Source organism: Geotrypetes seraphini, chromosome 4 (genome assembly GCF_902459505.1).
Source record: "Geotrypetes seraphini chromosome 4, aGeoSer1.1, whole genome shotgun sequence".
Taxonomy (NCBI): domain Eukaryota; kingdom Metazoa; phylum Chordata; class Amphibia; order Gymnophiona; family Dermophiidae; genus Geotrypetes; species Geotrypetes seraphini.
The window spans coordinates 79,904,021-79,925,306 of NC_047087.1; the positions used below are offsets into that span (position 1 = coordinate 79,904,021).

At 38.9% G+C, this 21,286-nt stretch overlaps 1 long non-coding RNA gene across 1 annotated transcript in view; it reads left to right on the top strand.

Annotated features, from left to right (window-relative positions):
* Nucleotides 1-20,862, top strand: part of LOC117358821 — a 116,347-nt gene extending 95,485 nt beyond the window's left edge. The window contains exon 3 of the long non-coding RNA XR_004539099.1: nt 19,582-20,862. This is a non-coding gene — a long non-coding RNA (uncharacterized LOC117358821). The remainder of the gene's footprint in view (nt 1-19,581) is intronic.
* The last annotated feature ends 424 nt before the right edge of the window (nt 20,863-21,286 follow it).

Consider the following 21,286-nt stretch of genomic DNA (forward strand, 5'->3'; position numbering starts at 1 on the left):
CCCCAGGTACATTAGATAGATTATGAGCCCACTGGGACAGACAGGGAAAAATGCTTGAGTACCTGAATAAATGCACGTAAACCGTTCTGAGTTCCCCTGGGAGAACAGTATAGAAAATTGAATAAATAAATAAATAAAACTAAACAGTAGGTTTGCCTTGCTTGATACAGGAGATAGACAGCCTGAAGAGTTATGGAATGACATGAAATTGTAATTAGTGATGAAGCTAAAAAGAAATACTCCAGAAGAAAAAGAAAGCCAAGATATCACCTTGAAACTCAGAAGAAACCAGAAAAGTAGCAGAAGAAAGATGACAAGCAAAACTATCCGGTGATAGAGAAAAAGTATCACAAATGAACAGAATGTTTCAACGTCAAGTTCAGCAAGACAAAGAATGATATTTCAAGGATATTTGTCAGAAAATTGAATCAGAACATGTAAATGGAAAAACCAGATTAGTTTTTCAGGAGATTAAGAGATTGCACCAGAAATTCCAACCTCAGCTGAGGATGCTTAAAGACTCCAATGGAATGATATTAAATGATCCAGAAAGCACTAAAAAGAGATGCAACCAATAAATGGAAAATTTGTACAAACAAGACAATTAGGATAACAGTGGGGAAATTGAACTGGAAACTGTAGCTGAAGAAGAACCAGCAGTGATAAAATCTTTATCACAAAACAAGTCACCTGGTATCAACGATATTATGATTGAATTAATAAAAGACTCAGAAGGTGCTATCTTGGCCCTCACTCGACTGTGTCAACAGATTTGGAAGGAAAAAACATAGCCAACTGATTGGAGAAGCTCACTGTTCAAACCTATACTGAAGAAAGGTGATGTCAAGGACTGTAACAACTACAGAACAATTGTATTAATTTCACATACCAGCAAAATATTGCTGAAAATAATACAATGAAGGCTCCAATCATATGTTGAGCAAGAACTTACCGAAGTTCAGACTGGTTTCAGAAAATTCAAGGAATAAGAGATATTATTACCAATGTTAGATGGATATTGGAGAAGAGAAAGAATACAAAAAACCTCTATTACTTTGCGTATCAACTACAGCAAAGATTTTGACTGTGTGGATCACAATAAACTATGGAGAATTCTAGTGCAAATGGGAATACTCAAACACATAACTCAGTTGATAGAGAGCCTCTATGAAAATCAAGAAACTACAGTGACAACTGAAGGCAAGGATGCATCTTGTCATCTTATCTGTTCAACTTGTACAGTGAAACCATCTTTAGAAAAGCAAATTTGGAAGAAGAGAGTGTTGGTTTCAAAGTTGGTGGCTGAAATAAACCTGTGCTATGCAGATGATACAAAGCTCATCACTAGCAGCAAAGAAAACATGCAGTATCTACTGAGAATAGTCAAAGCTGAAACTCATAACATGGGATTAGAACCGAACATAAATAAGACAAAGATCATGAACATGGAAAATGAAGATTTTGAGCTTGAAAGTAATAGAATAGAAGTTGTAAAGGATTTTAATTTCCTGAGCTCTTATATAAACAAAGAAGCAACTAACAGGGAGGAAATATTCTACAGAATATCACTTGGTCACTCTTTAATAAAGGCTCTCAACAAAGTTTTCAAAGGCAAGGAGGTAACACTCCAAACGAAAATCAGACTTGTCCACACACTCATTTTCTCAGTAGTCAGTTACAGATGTGAAAGCTGGACACTATGGAAGCAAGACAGAAGATTGACTCATTTGAACTTTGGTGCTAGAGAATGATTTGATTTTTGGCATGCCATGGACCACCAGAAGAACTAACAAATTGATTCTGGAAGAGATCAAATGGGCTATGTCACTTAAAGCCCAAATGATGAAGTTACAACTGTCTTATTTTGGTCAAACCATCATAAGAGAGAGTTCACTGGAGAAGGACATCATTTTTGTGCAGATCAAAGGAACCAAAGGTTGAGGGTGACCTGAAATCAGATGGCTGGACACATTGAAAACAGCCATGGGGATGATGCTGGAGGACTTTTCCGGATGAGCACAAAACCAATTTCAGTTTAGATTCACAATTCATCAAGTTGCTAGGACTCAAGCATGAGTCGATGGCACCTAACAACAGCAATATATTAGAGGGATTCATTTTGCTCATAAAGCTGTTTTGCCAAGTTATTGTTCAAGAATGTACTTTTTTTATTCATTTATTTTCTGTTTCCTTCATTCAAGTTGGAGACAATGGGGTGGGGGTGGGAAAAAGTGCCATATGGTTAAATATTGTCATTTGCTGAAAAGTTCCCAATGATACTGTCAGAATTTTTTGTTGTATGAGATTTGATGCTCCGATATGGAATCAAACCAGTGCGTTTCATTATGGTCATGACATAGGCCAAGAGACTGGCAGCCTAATTTGTTAGAGATAGGCTGTCCAGTGAGGCCCACAGCAAGGTTTTATTTCTGAAAGGATAAAGGTCTTGCTTACTAGGGGAAGACCAAGAGGCAACATGGTCATCCTGTTCCATGCATACTGTACATGTATATATTAAGCAAAAGGAAGGAAAATATTTTGCAATGTTTAAAGTTATCAAAAATCTACTTTTAACATTAGATTAAAAAAATTTTATAATTAGTTCAGGTATTGTAAACCCAGAAAGTTTTAGACAAGAATTAGCATTGCATATATTGTTTAAGATGATTTGATTTGTTTTGGAGAATATTGTCTAAAATCCAGTTTTTATAAGTGAACCTTCTATTACAAATATGTTTTCTGTAATCTGCAGTTTTAAATTACTATCCAATGTAATTGCTGGTGTACCACACTGAATCATTTCTATGGAATTCTATTAAAGGGTAAGAATAATATACTTTTCGTTTTTCAATCACTGACTTTAATTAGTGTGTGATTATAGCCTATTCATTTTCTGAATAATCTACATTATAAATTAATTTCACTTCCCGGAGTAGACTACCAAGATGGTCTGATATATAGAGTAAATTTGTAGCTAAATTTTTGAAGACCTGAATGTTCAGCTGGATCTCTAATTCCAAACACATAAATTAAACTCTTTCATTTTAAATAGCTAATAGACCAAATCATATTATTCATTTAGTCTTGCTAGCTAGGCCTTCATTTTTTTTTTTTCTAATTTAACAAGTTAAGAATCTGCTATGGTTATGAGGCTCATTTTTAAAGCACTTAGACACACAAACTATCATAGTAACCTATGGTACTTTGTGACCCATATTCTGTAAATGGTGCCGTTATCAGTGGCCGCCTAATAAACATTTGCCGATTGTGTGTCAATCACACTATGTCTCCGTTTACAGAATTGCGATTACGTGAAAGGTAGGCGCCAGAAATGTAGGCCAAGGTTTTAAAGGCCTACAATTCCGGTGCCTACCTTTCATGAGACTCTCATCTACGGAGGCACCTTAGAACGCCTAACACCACTTCTGGCATTAACCACAGCTACAGTAACATTAGGCATCATAAGGCACCTTCATAGATGGAATAATGGTGGTCTTTATGGAGGTACCATTAGGCACCTCCATTTTGTTTTCTATAGCATTTTAATTAGTTTTAAATTGGCATAGCCAATTAGTGTGCTGATTAAAAAAATTAGATCAATTAAATTAGGCAGCAGTAGGACGCTGTTTTTAGAATTGGGCCCTGTGTGTCCTTGTGCTTTGAAAACAAGCCTGTATGTCTACTAAAATGGGACTTACTGAATTTGGATTTATTTGTTAGTCTTTCCAGATCTATTTTCATAACAAGTTTCAAATCAAGAACAGTGGGTACTTTACTGACTAAGAGAGCTTACAAAGTAAAGGGTAGATTTACTATCACAAATTAATCTTTATAACACCTATTAATGTAAGTTAATTTGATATAATGCATTATTGTCAGAGAGACCTATTTACTATGCAGAAAACTCACTTTAATGTGTGTTAATGTGGATTAGTGCACATTTAAATGTACAGCACTGCCTACGCCTTTCAGCACTTTAGAAATGATAAGTAGTAATACTAACAAATTAGCACATTAATAAATCAAACCTTAACAACTAGAGATACTAATGTGAGCTATTGTTAATGTGTGTTATTGGTAACTAGATCCTATTGCCATTTGTACCTGAAGATCCTGCCTTCTTTGCTTCTAAGGTTGGTGCTCCAACTAGGCTCTCTCACAATGCTATATTTTAAGTGTATTGACCTTAGTAAAGTAGTGGGCTGTGAGCTAAGTTTAAGTTCCTGCTTCAATTGGCACAACCTGTAACCTTAATCAAGTCACTTTGATCTCCTTTACCTCAGATACAAATTAAGAGCCTAATTTACTAAACTGTGTTAATGTTTTTATGAGCATTGATATACATGATCACACACTACAAGGGGCCACTGAAAAGTTGTCAGCTCAACCAAGTCAGGGCAGTCTCCATCGAAGGATATACACTTAGGGCTCCTTTTACAAAGCCGCGTTAGCGGCTTTATCGCACGCACATTTTTAGCACGTGCTAACCTCCGCGCTAGCCAAAAAACTACCACCTGCTCAAGAGAAGGCAGTAGTGGCTAGCGCAGCCGGAAAATTAGTACACGCTATTATGTGCATTAAACTACCAACGCAGCTTCGTAAAAGGAGCCCATAGTCCAGTGATTTTTTTTCACATTTTTTCATTCCATATTTTTCTGATGGAGACTGCTCCAACTTTGTTGGTTGGGCTGAGAACTTTTCAGTGGCCCATCTTAATATAATACTCTTTAATCTTTGGAGTCGGATGACGGCGGTGACCTAGGGAGGCCCTTGAAAAAGCACAATCCATGTGCGAAACATGTCGGGTCTGGCTCCCCAGGGTTGGCTGAGATAAGTACTACACTAATATATCAGCATCAAATATAATATATTTATTAGAATCGTAAAATATTTTTGATATAAGCATTTAAATTAAATTAAACAAAATAAAATATAGTTTCGTCAAAGTATGAGAAGTGGCAGCCAATGATGAAGCACCACACTATGCTTCCCGCGATATAAGTCTTTTCTTTGCGGTGGAGTGGTGGGGCTGAGGCGTCCTTTTCAATGTCATAGAAAGATTACTTAAAATATTAAATCCAGACCATTCAGTCTTTATACTGAACTTGTTGATTCCATCTTAATATAAGGCATGTTCTTAGCTGGCAAATAGACCCCAATAATAATAATAGGGGTTGCATAAAATAACATTCATTCATGTGTATTTAACATGTGGTAATTTATCAATACAGGATATCAAATGATATTATTAGATCCTAAGACCCTTTGGGCAGGCAACTATCTACCTCAGTGATTCCCAAAACTGTTGCAAGGGAACCTCAGCTATTCAGGTATTATCTACCCCTGTTCAATGTAAAACACATGAGGGAACATGCAACAACTTTAGCTGATTAGATCTATTAATGAATTAAGCTGTACTCATACATCAACTAAACACCCTGATGTATGTTCACAACTTTAGGTGCTGTATATAGAATTTGGGGTTAGTATGTTAATCTGTAGTTTAGCATGCATTAAGTTACAAATCTGCGGTAGTGATGCTGCAGCTGTAAATGCACCAAAACCCATTCAATTCCTTTGTGCTTTGGTGCACTTACCACAGCTGCATTGCTACCACGGCTTTATAAAAGGAGCCCTTAATAGATGATAGAGAGTACTAAAAGATGGACTCTACTCTGATTATTGGACCCCCCCACCATGCGATGTACTGCATGGATCACCTATTTTACCACTACTATGCAACATCTTTATTACCATTCTAAATTCAATTATTCTAAATCCCGGGGAATGGCTATTTTAATTTGCAGAGGACCTTTTTATTTTAATTTCTGCAGAACTGAACTTAACAAGTCTGTCCATCGAGTTGTCTAAAGCATTAACCAAAATATAAGAATGGTTGGCAAAACACCATCTTAGGCTTTGGGTTAAAGTTGCAGTTGATTCCATCTACTATTATGCTGACAGATGGAATTAGCTTCAACACTGAAAAATCATTCAAGATTTTGGGAGTCACTCTGGATAGCTCACTGAGATTTAAAAAATATGTTAACATTTTAGTCCAAAAGTCATTTTCTACACTACAAAAGTTGAGAAGAATTAGACCTTATTTTTTTCATCAATACTATACGATAACGATCCAGTCAATTATTCTGTCACTACTGGACTATTGTAATGTACTGCTTTCAGGAATCTCAATGAAATCAATGAAAAATCCCTCTGATACATAACACTGCAGCAGGACTAATATTTTATAAATCAAGATTTGATCACTACACTATTACGTAGGGAGTTGCACTGGCTTCTGGTAGAAAAGCAATTTGAATTTAAGTTATGCTGTTTAACATTTAAGATCTTAAATGGCGATGTTCCTGATGAATTATCCAGATATACTGAAATATTAGGCTGATCTGTAAAACATCATTACTATTATTGTCTACAGCTCATCCAAAATACGGCAATAAAACTTATTCATAAGATAGGGAAATATGATCATGTTACTCCCCTTCTGAAAGAAGCCCACTGGCTACCTGTCACACACCGTATTACTTATAAAACACTTATGCTAGTCTTTAAATTCAAACTCTTGTGTCTTCCACCCTTTCTGGATAAACTCAACATCCCTTTCTGCCCTTCCCGGACTCTCAGATCAGCAGATCAGAACCTACTATCTGTTCCCTCCATCAAATAATTCTATTATACCAGGAAAACTAACTTCTCAGTAGTCGCCCCAACTTTATGGAATGCCTTGCCATCCCAACTCCGTCACAAAACTCTTCTTGACAAATTCAAGACTAAACTAAAAACGTTCTTATTTCAAGATGCATTCCACAGCTTCTAAACTTCTCATTCTCAAAAGTCTGCCAACCGCTTTTAAGAAGTGACCCAATACCTAATGTTACATCTCTTCTCCCTTCCTTTTCTTTTTAACTCAAAATTTTTTTTTTTAAATGATGTAATTATCTACCCCCCTTTCCCTTTTACCCCCACTTTCATGTTTGTCTATGTAAAATGTCTTTTAATGTTCACTCTCCCCCTTCTATAAGTATCATTTTAATCTTCTATTTTATTTTAGCATTGTAAACCGGCTAGATACTTGTCGATGGTCGGTGTATTAAAAATAATAAAATTTGAAACTTGATTGTTTGATTTTATTCTTTCCATCTCTGTAAGGTGTAAAATACAAGTTGAATCACTGCAAATCATTCAATTAGCAAACTATAAAAATCTGGAATTCACTTCCTGTAGAGATTCTTATTCCTCCTATCTATGCTCTGTTTCGCAAAAGTCTGAAAACATGGCTTTTCCAATAATCTTTGTTAGAGGTTTAGTTTGACCTTGACCCTGCACTGTACATTTATCTTGTGTAATGAAAATGTTATTTGTAATCCACTGTTTTGAAATCTATGTTAGGAATTCAGACTGTTTTTTTGGGTTGTTTGTTGTTTTTTTTGTAGTGCAAGTTTACTTCTGTGTAGCAATAATGCTTATTGAAAATCTCCTTGAACTCTACTTGGCGAGGATTTGTTAGGATAAAAGATCACATATAACAACATTTTAAAGGGACACTATGGGCTCCTTTTACTAAGGTGTGCTAGCAGTTTTAGCGTGCACTTAGAGTGCGCTACAATGCCACACATGCCAAACGCTAACATCTCCATAGAGCTTGCATTAGTATTTTTCGTTTAGCACGTGATAATCTTTAGCGCACACTAAAAGGAGCCCTATGAGCTGAGTGTGTGCTAACAAAATCTTATCTCTATTTGACACATAAACATTAAGCACTACAATAATTACAGTGATATCAATTGTTCTATAGAGCTCTTGATTTGATATACTGACCATCTCTCAATAGATTTGTGAGTCATCAGCTTCCCTAAATCATAATTATGAATAAAATTAACTGAATTCAATAAACCTTTTGGACACTGTTTTTAATCTTATAAAGATTAAACTGAATTGGGTCACTTAATTGCAACCTAAATCTAATTAACAAGTGATCTATCCAAGGTACTGAAGAAATATTTGTCTCTTATACAAGAAAAATCCTACCCCTGCAGAATGAGTACAGGCACATTAATTTGCTGATAGCCTTACAAAGTACTACCATCTTCTCATGAATTGAGGTAATCCAAATGCACATTAAAATTACCCAGAAAAATGAGCTTAGAACAAGTCAGAGGAATATTTGCTATTAGATTAAATTGCATAAGGAAGAGATATATCACAATTAGTGGTAGCATGATCATTTAGAAGCATAATTACATGATTATTGCCTTCCAATCTTGTCAATAAACCTTCTACATTTATATGCTGAAGGGAAAGGCATGAAAGGAAGTTAGAACCCACAGAAAATATCTCCTACTTTCATAACTGAGACTGATGAAGCAAAGCAAAACTTGGAAGTGTATTCTGATTTATATTTATTCCTTATGATTCTTGGGACCATATTGCACTTAAACATTATGGGGTAATCTTCTAAAGCCTGTAGGGAAGGGGGGAAAGTAATTTTATAACTGTGCACTTTTAGTTAGGGTGCATGGTGGGTGTCTTTGTGGTGTGTATTCTATAAAAGAAGTTGGAATGTACTATCCTTATATGTAGTATTGTAGTATATCTGGACATATATGTGCATATGCAGTTAGGTTTGAACACTTATGCCAATCATATAATTAAATTCCAGGGATATGCACATAACTTATAGTAATCTATAATGTATATGTATTAAGTTCCACCCATATTCCTTCCAAACTTCATCTATGTGTTTGAGGGGCTGCTGAAAAGTTCTCAGCCCAGCCAATAAAGTTGGGGCAGTCTCTATCGAGGGCTATACAGTACTGTACACTTAGGGCCTCTTTTATCAAACTGTGCTAGCAGTTTTTAGGGCAGAGAGCCATGCTGAATGGCTTGCACTGCTCTTGATGCTCATAGGAACTCGGCTCATAGGCCATTCAGCACAGTTTCATAGCGCAGTTTGATAGAAGAGGGCCTTAGTCTAGCGATTTTCCACTTTTTTCATTCTATGTTTTTCTGACGGAAAGAAAAGAATGTAAAATCACTGGACTAAGTGTTTAGCCCTCGATAGAGAGTGCCCCAACTTTGTTGATTAGGCTAAAAACTTTTCAACAGCCCCTTGTTGAAACCTGTAAAATATGTGCTATTTAAGATATGCAGTTAAAAAAAAAAAAAGAAGGGAGAAAAAGATGCTTCCACGCATGAGCTGAATCAAATAGTAGCTTTTATTTGTAGGGCAAAATGTGTGGTTTTGCATGTTCCCCTACAAATAATGTTCCCCTATAAATGTTTGACTCAGCTGAGGCATGGAAGCATCTTTCCATCTCTTCTTTTTTCACTGGATTGGGCGTTTCTGATACGCTGTGATAGTTTGCCGTGGCTAAAAGTGTTTTCCTGCTGATTTTTGTTTGTACTCAGTGTCTGGTGTATTTCATTGCAGTATCCAACAATAGTCAGCCAGCATTGATGGATTCCAGTTGCCATGATATCTTTTTTCCATAGTGGCAATGTCCTGGTGAAACCTTTTGCCATGTTCATCGCAGACTGCATTGAGATTTGTATGGAAGAAGTCCCGTGGGGACGCCTCCGAGGGTCGCAGGATTCCTGCGAGGTTGGATCGCAGTGCACTCGAGCCGAGAGGCTAGTCTTCTCCTTACCTGCCCTGCCGCAGCACACAGCCGACCGGAAGTCTTCCCGATGTCCTTGCAGCGTCCTTCGACCCCCCTCTGTCTTCCCCATATCCTTTCAGCGGCCTTCTCCCCCCTCTGTCTTCCCCATGTCCTTTCAGCGGAGTGAAAAAGATGGGTGCCAGACCAATTTGGAAGGGGGGAGAAAGGGAGAGGCACAGTAACAGAGCAAATGGAAGACGCAGAGAGAAGAGAGATAGTGGATGGAAGGAATTGAATGCAAACATGAGGAAAGCAGAAACCAGGCAACAAAGATAGGAAAAAAAATTATATTTCTTTTTTTTTTTTTTTTGCTTCAGGATAAAGTAGTATATTACGGTAGTTGTGTTGATAAAAATTTATAAACATTAGAGGTTCTGGTAGAAACCCGTTTACAAAGTATGTATTCTTTCCAATTAATATTTCCAAATTAATAAAGTCTTTTTGCTTATTTTTAAATGGGTTTCTACCAGAGCCTTTAATTCAGTAGCATAATTAAGTGAAATATCTATTTCTGAAGTTTATAGGGACGGGCAGGGATGGAGGGGATCCTCGCAGGGATGGAGGGGATTCCTCGCGGGGACGGGTGGGGACGGAAGGATTCCTCGCAGGGACGGGTGGGAGTCCTCACGGGGACGAGTGGGGATGGCTGGGATTTTGACGGGGACGGGTGGGGACGGGTGGGATTTCTGTCCCCGCGCAACTCTCTAGTTCAAATCTCTTGTCATTAATGACGTGTCTGAGCTGTAGACTGACAAAAATGCCTTCCTTAATCTAGGCATCAGTTATTAATTATTAATTGCATTAGCCTGAAGGTATAACAAGAAATTGTAAAAAAAAAAATGCATTTTTATTGTTTGTGATATGTAATTTTAAACATGATTTTTGTGATCAGCAGCCAAAAATCTGTAAGATACACCCAAAAGTGTTGAAGAAGCAAAAATGTTGTTGTCCCAGTGTATTCATTCTAAGATACAGTAAAATAACATCACTCAAATGATATATCACTCCTGGACCAGTCCTCAAATGTGGTAAACTACTGTGTAGTGGTGATTTCACAAGTCTGACTAAGCAACAGTCCAGGAAGCAAGAAATGACTCAGTGACATGAGACAGGAATTGGCCCAACCAGCAATTCACAATAATCAATAACTCTCTTGAGTACTCCCTGAATACATACTAAACTAACTCTTCTTTATCTTCATGGCTGAAACAGAATAATAGTTTGCCTTCATCTGCAAAAGGGGACTGCATTATTTTGTGTTTTCCCATTTCAAATGTAAACTAAGTGGCAGCTTTGAATATTTTTTGATGTGTGAGTGTCCACACTTTGGACATAGCTTTGTGTGTGCAATCTAATTTTCACTGTTCTACAATAGATCTTCAGTAAAATCCAAAGAGAACACAATGCAATATTTGGACCCAGTTTTACGTTGAATGTTTTTAAGGAAAATGCCTGAGTTTTGGTGTGTTTTTTTATGTTTGGGAAAATCAGAAGAGCATTAAGAAGGCAATTGTGAGGGAGACAGATTTAACCTTGTTAGAAAAGACTTAATGGAAGAATTATGCCATCAAGAAATCATTCTACACACACACACACACACACACATTTTCCATGGTTGTTACTCTGACCTCTTTTTCAGTTTAAGATTTGATTAGGGCCTGGTAAAGTGCTTTCAAGATAGAACTCTAAAAATTCTATTGGGATGTAATTTCTTTGTTTCTCTTCTTCAAGATGTCCATCATGAACAATACAGTTTTCTCTTAATGATGGCGAATACCTTTTTTTTTTTTTGGTTGATCAGACATTTTTTCCCTTCTTCTTGGGTTTCTAACTATATTAGAACTGACTGACATCAGCAGGGAAACAGTGTCAGCGCTACAGAATCAAACAGGATGTATGATGTCAGCCTTAGAATGCCATCCAAGATGTAGCACTGAGGTTGTTTCCCTGCTGATATGCTGCTCTTTACTGCCTGGTGTTTCTGCAGATAATCTGTATGAATATTGTATGCATCTATACTTGTTTAGAGTGAATTGTAGACTCCTGAAACAAGCATTTTTGTGCCAAAATGCAGATCTGCATCAGATTTTTTTTTTTTTTAATAAAAACCCTTGTGCTGGAATTTATCTGGTCACCTTTACTCTTCTGTTTTTCTGTGGTTGTCATAAGTAGAGGTTTGTCTTTTTCGTTTCATCTACAATAAGGTGCATTTCAGTAATCTATGCATGAAATAACCAATATAATTTTAAGACTAAGGGCCTCTTCTGTCAAACAGCACTGCTCCCAACGCTCATAGGAACTCTATGAATGTCGGGAGCAGTGCCGGCCATTCAGCGCGGCTCACCGCGCTACAAATTGCTAGCACAGTTTGATAGAAGAGGCCCTAAGTCTAAATAAGATCTTCTTTAGGGACCTTTTGGTAAATGCTAATGCACATGCTAACCATACCTTAAAATGGCTTTACACAGGACATGCTTAGGCATCCTGTAGAAAGATCCAAATCAGCATGCCCTAACCGCGTACTAAAAAATGTTATAATTTTTATTGGAGGGGGCATGTCCAGGGACAGATAGTGAGTGTTCCTGAGCTACTCTGTTAGCACACCTGCATTACTGCATCCTAACTGGTTACCACAAGATTAGCACATGAGCTCTGGCTGGCTTGTGACAGATAGTTTTTTTGTGCTCCATTTTTTTTGCACAGATTAGAAACACATTTTTCCTCTGTTTTTTTTTTTAATTAGCATTTCCGTATCACAGAGGGTGCATGTTAATAGCAACAAAAGTTTTTTCTGCCTATGATGGATGGATGGTGAAGTGTGTTTCCCCTGCTAATATAACTCAGGCTTTTTCTTTTGGTTTGCTATGTTTGCAGCACCTCTCTGTTATGATTTATCCTTGGCAGTTCTAAGATTTTCTGAGGGGAGTTGTTGTTTTGTTTTGATTCCCTATAAAATAGGTACATTGTCATTAATGTAAAATTGGAAAACCAGCCATTTTACCACTGAGGTAAAAATGGCCATAGCAGGTTGGAATAGCTCAAAGGCACACAAGGACTACTTTTTTTTTTTACAATAGCTTAGAAAAAGGACCTCTTAGTTAATTTTATATAAGGCAAAAAAGGCAGAGCTAGTTATTTTTTACTTTCTGTCTCCACTAGCTCCACTGCGATGCCCTCCTCTTTACGGGAAGGTTCCAACCTTATAACATTTAAATTAAGCTTTAAAACATTCCTGATTAAGGATGCCTTTGATTGCTAATTAACTTAGTCATCTGACAGAATTTTAATCCCCTCCAATATGTGCCTCCTTTTGATGTCTCTCTTTTCTTTTAAAAATTGTATTTCTCTATCCCACCGCCCTCCCCACCCCCCCACACACACTTATATGTATCAGTTTAACTTGTCTTTTGTGATTATCTTTTATTATATAATTTAAATGTTATATTTATGCACACCACTTAGGGCTCCTTTTAATAAGGTGTGTTAGGGCTTTAATGCGCGGAATAGCACGCGATAAATTGCCACGTGCGCTAGACCTTAACGCCAGCATTGAGCTGGTGTTATTCTAGAAGCGTACCGTGCGGTTTAGCGTGTGGTAATTTTGTGCGTGCGCTAAAAACGGTAGCACACCTTAATAAAAGGAGTCCTTAGATTGCTTTTATAAGTGGTATATCAAATTTTTTATAAATTTGAAACTTGTTCCGCACATCTGTCACCCTTTCTGTAAAGAAATATTTCCTTAGATTACCCCTTTCACCTTCATCCTATACCCCCTCATTTCAGAGTTTCCATACAGTTGAAAGAGACCTGCTTGCTGTGTATGTATGTCATTGATGTATTTAAATGTCTTTATCATATCTTCCCTTTGGTGCCTTCCTTCTAAAGCCTTCCTTCTTTAAGACTGTCTATTAGGGTGGTCCACGGTAATATGCAATAAAATCAATCTTGTCTCCACAAGGCTATTTTTTGTCCACTTGATATGTCTTACTCACATGTCAAATTTCAGCTTGATTAGACAATATTTAGAGGACACCCCAACATGCACTATTTGTTTATGTGTTCTGTATGTAGGTGACTGTGCATAATTAGTTTGTATAGCATCATCTAGTTTGCAATCTGCACCTGAAAACTGGCTCCTTGGGAAGTCAGTCTGTCAGCTGTCAACTGCTAGACTGCTATGTGGACTGGATGTTCCTATTCAGAGCACAGTTTCAGATGACAGCATGATGACTCAGCAATATAACTGACTTGGCTTTGTTTGTCAGTCTTCTGTATGTTTGACAGTGGAATGAAGTGCCAATGGGAATTAGGGCTCCAGACAATGACGTTGAACTACTGTCTCCTTTCAACACATATTTGGAAAAAAACACTGTTGCAAACAAGGCGCTTCCAGCCAGTTCTGTGGTTTCTGTCCAAGCACCTAGCAACACTTGCCTTTTTTGATGACAGAATCACACCAGAAAAAAAGCAATGAATAGTGCAAAACTTACAGCAGCCACCATTGCCAGACATTCCACAATGTCTCATGTGTATAGATGGAATGGAACCTGTGACCTCTGAAAGTCTTGTAACACATAGAACACAGTCATTTTGAAGGGGGATCAACAAAAGTGACAATATTCCTGAAGAACATCCCACAGAGAGGACTGATGATCCAAGTTTCAAGGAACTTTGGAATCATGCCCTTTATTTTATATTGTATATACAGTGTGCTCTGTGCGCACCCGTATCATTGAACATTTAAGTCATTTTAGAAGGGATGAAGAGGGTGCCCCTTTAGTTAATCATTGGGTGAGACAAAGTCATTCCTTACAGGATTTGAAGTTTGTAGTTTTGGAGATGTGCCTGCCCCGGGGAGGTAATTTGGCAGTCAGACTGTGGAGGAGGGAGCCGGAATGGATTTTTAGATGGCAGACAGTCGAACCCACAGGGTTAAATAGAGAAGTAGAATGGCGAGCTTTCTTGGGATCATGATTTAACTAGGATGGTCCAGGTTGGTGGTCTTTTCTTTAAAATTTTCTTTATATTACCTTTAATGTTTGTGATTGACACTCTTTGAGGAGCATTGACCTATCAGGAGTGCAGGAGGTGGAGTTTAGATGGGTTGCGTCCTGGTTGGGTGGATGTTGTATAAAAGGGGTGGAGTTTGTAGGGTCAGCGTCTTAGCAAGAGTGGTTGAAGCAAAAACAGGTACTGTGTGTCAGCGTGTGCTAGAATTTTATATAAAAGTAATAGAGATAAATTAGTTAGAACATTGGGTATACTGTTTGTATTGTTTTTATGTTTTGCAGACATGGTGGGGGTAGAATTAAGTTCATGTTCATGTGGGTTCTCTGAGGCAGCATGGTGAAACGCGTCAGAATCTGTTGAACTCCTGCATTAAAAGCTAAGTCTGTTTTGAAGTTGAGCATTTAAAAAGACAAAAATTATTTTAAAAAGATTTAAAAAAGCAAAAAAGTGAGAGAGTATTATACTTAAAGATACTACAGGGACCAGTGCAATGATTGAAAACTGAGCCGTATCAGTAGTGGGCTAAAATTTTGCTTCACCCAGCGGTCTCATAAGATAAAAACAGTTCTCTGAGCACTGAGAAGTATTAGAAGGTGTGTGTTATAATCACCTGTATGCACATTAGTTCATATCTGCTAGCCTAAATTTAGTCATGATTCCTAGGGCTAAGTGCTATTCTATAAACTATGCCTAACTTTATAATCATCTTTTCTATAAGCTGAAGATCCCTAACATGTTTAGTCTTTCTCAAGATGAAATTCTTCTATCAGGACTTGTCACCCTTCTGTGAAATTTATCTAGTTCTATTTTATCTTTTTTTTGTGTGTGTGAGAATTGGAGACCAGAACTACACACAGTAATCAAGGTACAGTTGCACCAAAGTCCTATACAGAAGTTTAATGATAGCCTCTATTTTAATCTCCTTGGACCCAACATTAATTGGTGACATGCAGTGCTTTTGTTGTTCGTCATCGGCATTAAACCCAGATATTCAATGTCATGCTGTTTCCAATGACCAGCATTGAATATCTGGGGGGTTTAACTGCTAAAAAGTTAACCAATTATACCAAAATTCAGCACTCACTGGTTAACCTTTTAGTAGTTAAAGATAGGGATAGGACAGCCCTTTATGCAGTCCTATGTGACTGCTAAACTTATCCAGTTAGGTGCATAATATCGGCGTCTAACCAGATAAGTTGCAAGATATAGCCCATTATGCACTAGGCATCAAGGGGCTGATCCTATAAGTGGTGCCTGAAATGGCCAGCGCCTAGAAAAATTCTGCCTGCTGTATGTCAATCATATTCAGACACCACTTAGAGAATTCTGGCTACCACAAACATAGATTCCGATAATGTAGGCCAGAGTTTTAAAGGCCTACATTTCTGGCACTTAAGTTCATCCAAGAATCATGCCTAGTGGTGCTTAGTGACAACTAAAGCCAACTCCACCGCTAAACATGCCTACTTAGGCACGCAGCATCTCTTAGCACAGCTAGGTGCCCGGGTGTTAGCCACCAGTCCCAGAAGGCACCTAGCGACACCTAGATTTTTGTAAAACAAAAATTTTAAATCAGCTTTTAATGGCACAATCAATTATTGCATCACTTAAAGCTGATTAAAACAAGTTAGGTGCCAGCAGGTGCAATATAGGCACCTACCAGTATCTAACTTTAAGTGACTCTTATAGAATTTCCCTTTAACTGCTAATATTCAGCAGAGACAACCAGTAATCTCTTTCTGGATACTAACGGTTAAGCACGGGCAAATTCTATAAGAAGCGCCCAAAAGTTAGGTTCCTAATTAGACACTGTTCAACGTGATTCAGGTAAAATTAGGTGCCGTTTAGTGAATCGCGCTGAGGGGCACCCAATAAATAGACCAGCTCTAGGCACAACTAAAAGTTAAGTGCCCATGTGAGCGCTTAAGAACAGGGATTCTGTAAGAAGGCGCCTAACACTTACCCATGCCCATGCCTAACATGCATAGCACCTATTTTTTTGAAGGCCACCTAAATTTTTAGAGACGCCTTGTTACAGAATCGCGCTTTTTTGATAGTCGCTTATGTTTCAATTAGTGCTGATTAAAAAGCTTAATTGAGCTTGTTCTTCAATTTAGATAGGCGCCTACCTAGGTGGGTGCCTCCAAAATAGGTGCCTAACTTTAGGCGCTGGTTACAGATTCTATAATTGGTGCCCAAATCGGCAGATGCCTTAAAAGTGTCTGCCGATCACCTGTTAATCATTCCAGGGCGTTAATGACAGAATTGTGCCTATTCAGTCACGATATAAAGCTGAAATGTAGGCCCAGAAAACCCTGGTCTACATTTCAGCTGCTTATCTTAGTTTTCAAGCAAAGTTCTGGGTGTCACCTTGGACTCTTCTCTATCCTTCAACGACCATCTCCAATCCTTGGTAAAAAAAAATGCTTCTTCAGCCTTCACATGCTAAGGAAAGTCAGACCCTATTTTCATCAAAAACACTTTGCAGTCCTAGTACAATCCATCATCCTTTCCAGATTGGACTATTGCAATTCTATCTACCTCAGCCTAACCAAGAAAAGCCTCCATGGACTTCAGTGGATTCAGAACGCCGCGGCTAAGCTTATTTTCGCGAAAAGCAAATTTGATCACGTCTCGCCACTCCTGTCTAAGCTTCATTGGCTCCCAGTAATCCTCAGGATCCACTTCAAATGTGTGTGCCTAGCCTTCAAGATCCTACATGGCATCCTTCCTGCCGCTATCCCTCTATCCTGGAACTCCCCTACTCCTACCTCCTCCAGATCCTCCCAAATTCTTAAACTATCCTTCCCTTCCACAAAAGGTATTTCTCATGCAGGCAAACTTGGGTCATCCCTCCCCTTTAGAATCACTGAGCTCTGGAATAACCTTACCTCCCCGCTCAGAACCTCAAGCTCCCTCCAACTTTTCCGTAAACACCTAAAAACCTGGCTATTCTCAAAACTGTAACACTTCCCCCCCTCTTAGGCCTCTCCCACCCATCCTCACCCTTTTACACCTAATCCTTAAACCCTCCACTGGAGTTCCTCTCTCATCCTATTTCCTGTAAACCGTGCCGAGCTCTGCGTCTACGGAGATGGTGCGGTATATAAACCCAAGGTTTAATTTAGTTTATCTTTGCCACTAGACTGCAGCAGCTCAATCAGGGCAGGGGGATTTTCCCTCATCAGCTGAGCAGCAGGGATTCTCCAAAGCCACAATTCTGTAACCAGCGCCCAAGACAGATTGCTTTTGAGGGCACCAGTTACAGAATCACGGCTTTGGGGAGTCCTTGTCGCTCAGCTGAAGGGGTGGGGGGGAAAGTCCTCTGCCGTGATCATAGCAGGCCATAGTGAGTGGCCATAGCAGGGAACTCTGAACCCCACCACAAGTCAGCCGGCAGAAAGGATGCCTAAACCCTCCTGCCGCCACCCCCCAAAACAATCCAGCCCATTACCTCCTGCCAGTACCCTTCCTCCAAACTTCCAACCCCTAAAGCCCACCCAGTCCCCCGAACCTTTGACAGGAAGGACCGATGGAAGGATGCCTACTCCCTCCAATCAGCAGGCCCACCTCTTCAGAATGGTGGGCCTTCCCGGTGCATCATGGTATGCACTGGGAAGGGGCTTAAGGCCATGATTTTCTGAGGCACCTAAGGTCCCTTTAGGCACCATGGCCAAACGGAGTCTTAGGCCACTTTCCCTGTGCATTCTGAGAAGCACTGGGAGTGATCTAATACTCTGATTGACCAGATCCCTAAGGCCTGGAGTGACTGATCGGAGTCGTAGGTCACTCCCAGTGCTTCCCAGAATGCACTGGAAAGGAGACCTAAGACTCTGGTTGGCCCAGGTACCTAAAGCCCCTTCTATGGCACCCGGGCAAATCAGTGCCTTAGGCCCCTCCCTGGTGCATCCCAGGATGCACCAGGAAGGAAAAGGCCCACCATTCTGAAGAGGCAGGTCTGCTGGCCGGAGGGAGTTGGCATTCCTCTGGCCATCCTTCCCATTAAAGGTATGGTTGGGTCTGGGTGGGCTTTGGGGGCTGAGGGTTCAGGGGGTGCTGGCAGAAGGGAATGGGCATTCCTACTGCTGGGGATGTTGTAGGGATGCTGGCAAGAAGTATTGGGCATACCTCCTGTTGGGGATTGTTACGTGGGTGGTGGCAGGAGGGATTGGGCATCCTTCCTGTCAGGATATTGTGGGGGGTCCCGGCAGGAGGGAGTGAGCTGACTTGCAATGGTGTTCAGGGGTTCCCTGCTGTGGCCATTCAGTTGATTGTGGCAGGGGAATTCCCCTCCCCCTCTCTATCAGCTGAGTGGCAGGAATTCCCCAACACTGCAATTCTGTAACCTGCACCCTAAAAGGCAATCCGACTTGGGTGCTGGTTACAGAATTGTGATGTTGGGGAGTCCCTGCCACTCAGCTGATGGGGATGGGGGAGATATTCCCTTTTCGCGATCAGCTGCTGCGGTCTAGTGGCAAACATAGGCAGCTGAAATGTAAGCCAAAGTTTTCCAGGTCTACATTTCAGTCACCTATCTTGGCATGAATTGCAACTGGGTAGCAGCTTTAACCCTCCTAACGTCACTTCTGGCATTACGCCATGCCAATTTTAACATTCTGTGGCTTAGCTGCAATTCCAGCAGCCATTTCAGTTGCCTTTTATTTAGGCATTAGTAGGCACTTCAACACTGCCAATTCTTACTGTATTTTTCAATTACTTAGGCTTCGGCAGGGCGCCTATCGACACCTAAGTTTAGGTGCTGATTATAGAATCTCCCCCTGATATGCTATTTAATCGGTCATCAGTCTGACCAATTAAATAGCTTTGAATATCAGGAAGCACGTTTTGAAAATAATCCTTAATATTCTACAGTAGTTGTTTTCTTTAACAGATGCAGCACACTGGGATGTCGATTGTTGTTATCAGAAGAGGGATCGCTGATTCTCAAACAAACCCTCAATTTGCCATGCTGCCAGTAACCGTCATGCAGCATTTTGAATATAACTGCTGTGTTCTATTGGGTCTGCGGGCTCTCATCAATGGCCTTGCCTGGTGTCTCTGCCTGGAGCTGCTTCCTGTGATGGTTGCGGGTAGTTTGGCTTGTGTTGGAGTTCCAGAGGATTTATCCTTGCTCTCCTACCTAGGATCCTTCCTTGCTCTACCGGCCTTCCGTAGGTGAAGATGGTGAAGCTGAGGCAGATGTGATGCTCCATTGTACTGGAATGAAACCTGGATCTATACAATAAAAAGACTGAAATTTTTAACTTATTTTGTTTTATTTTTTTCAGTTAGTTTAATTTCTGCTCTCTGTTTTACTTCTCTTATTTTTATTTGTTTTAATTTCTGCTTGATATTGTATTTATATTTATTTTGTTAGATTTATTACGCTACCCATATTACTTTATTCTTCTGGGTTCCTTATTAACAATGTTTTAAGTTTCTCTGGGGGGTCTTCTTTCTTTCCTTCTTTTTATTTATCTTTATGTAGTCGATGTTTTTCTCTTAGGCATTTTAGTTAGATTGTGAGCCCATTTGGAACAGTGAGGGTAGTTACAATACATGTAAAATACATGTACAGATTTAGCACTGTGAATGTAACCGGTTCTGAGCTCTTAGTGGAGGATGGGCTATGAAGCTAAGTAAATTAATTAATTAAAATTGAATCATATTGCAGACAATGGCCTCAAGATATTTTTTCTTTGATGGCAATTCATAACTCATAATCCAATACTTTGTACCTATAGTTCAGTATATTTTTTGTTACTATGAGTAAAAACTGTTTGAATCTAAATTAAGATAATTAGTTAATGTGTTAAATAGACACTGACCCTTGCAACATCTATGTGGTTAACTGGCCATTTATTCCTACAGCTACAGTTACTTTATTTGATATACCACAATTATGATCAAGATTGTTAAACCATAGCGGTTTACAATGAAAAGGGTTAAAATTTTTTAAAATCAATAAGGAAAGCAGGGTAAATCGACCATGACAAAACAAACACAATTTGGCTATAAAGGGAAGGAAAGATTTATAATATATTATGGTGAAGAACAAAATGGAAGACAACAAAAGGTAAAGGGAATAGAAAAAAATATTAACAAGAAAGAAAGAAAAAGAAGATTATAAAATAGTTGTGTCAAATGCCTTTTTTAAAGTTATGAGCCTTTAACTGAGATCTAATATTTTTTCAAAGATTTTTCATTACTTTTATTTATATTGGAGGGAGGGAGGGAGGGAAGAATTATATTGTGATTCAGTATATATGTGTGATTAAAAAGTGATAATAGCATGTATATGATTGTATTATAAATCACTTGTTGAAAGTTTAAAAATGAATAAAAATTTAATAATAATAAAAAAAGAACTAAAGATTTTTTTTTCCTAAGATATAGTGGAATGGAATTCCACATAATAGGGGCCATTACTGAAAAGCTGGAATCCTTGTAAATATCCAAGTGCATCTGCCTGAAAGATGACAGTCAGCAAGTGTTGATGAGAGGAAGCAAGGTTCCTTTCAGGTGAGTAAGGGATCAGATGGCTAGCCAGGAATAAGGAAAACCTGAAGACTGAATCTGGAAACAGAGTACGATAA